Here is an 818-nt window from a genome sequence, read left to right on the forward strand (position 1 = left end):
GAACCGTCCGCCAAAGCGGTTTTGACGGGTGAGCAGCTCGACGTGTCCTGACGATAAAGAGGATGGTCCCCACAGTGATAGAAAAACAAGTACACACTGACAATGACGGCTGATTTTTGTTTGATTTTTATCGTTTTTTAGGTGAATACAGAAAAGATGAGCTGCTGGAAAGTGCACGGTACGTAGTGATTCTTTCTATCCATACGCTGGGAGCAACTGGCATAAACTATTAATTTTAATTTTTTTTACATGAATGAATGTAGAAAAGAAGCGTCGGAGGAATCAATAGTAAAAGAAATCGTTAATTCGATTTTATTGACGTGTTGCTGATGTCTGAACAGGAGCGGCAACGAGGAGAAGCTGATGGCTCTGCTGACGCCGCTCAACGTCAACTGTCACGCCAGCGATGGGCGAAAGGTAATGACCCGTTTCTGTTTTCTTCGTCCTGGTGAGGCGGTTTGTGCAGGTTAACCCCCGAGTGTCCGCTCTCTCATTTCAGTCGACACCGTTGCACCTGGCAGCCGGATACAACCGCGTGAAGACGGTCCAGCTGTTACTGCAGCACGGGGCTGATGTGCACGCCAAGGACAAGGGGTAAGACGGTCTTTATGGTCTTTGTGGAGACCATTTTCACTCTTTAACCCTTTAAACCCTGGATCGACATCACTCACAAGCCTTTTGCAAACAGTTGAATCTCTGAAAACTGAGCAACCTGGCAAGAAATGCTTCACAAATTACAAAATAAAATGTAAATGAAGACAAATTAGCCTGGGGTGTGTGTGTGTTAGATACAGTTTTATGAATAAATATATATATAC

General features: G+C 44.6%; 1 long non-coding RNA gene across 1 annotated transcript; it reads left to right on the plus strand.

Moving 5' to 3' along the window:
- Positions 1–26: 26 nt before the first annotated feature.
- On the plus strand, positions 27–589 carry LOC121940255. The gene is made up of 3 exons (XR_006105594.1): positions 27–178; positions 342–417; positions 500–589. It is a non-coding gene; the product is annotated as an uncharacterized LOC121940255 (long non-coding RNA).
- The last annotated feature ends 229 nt before the right edge of the window (positions 590–818 follow it).

The sequence above is a fragment of the Plectropomus leopardus genome, unplaced genomic scaffold, assembly GCF_008729295.1.
Source record: "Plectropomus leopardus isolate mb unplaced genomic scaffold, YSFRI_Pleo_2.0 unplaced_scaffold81418, whole genome shotgun sequence".
Lineage (NCBI taxonomy): Eukaryota > Metazoa > Chordata > Actinopteri > Perciformes > Serranidae > Plectropomus > Plectropomus leopardus.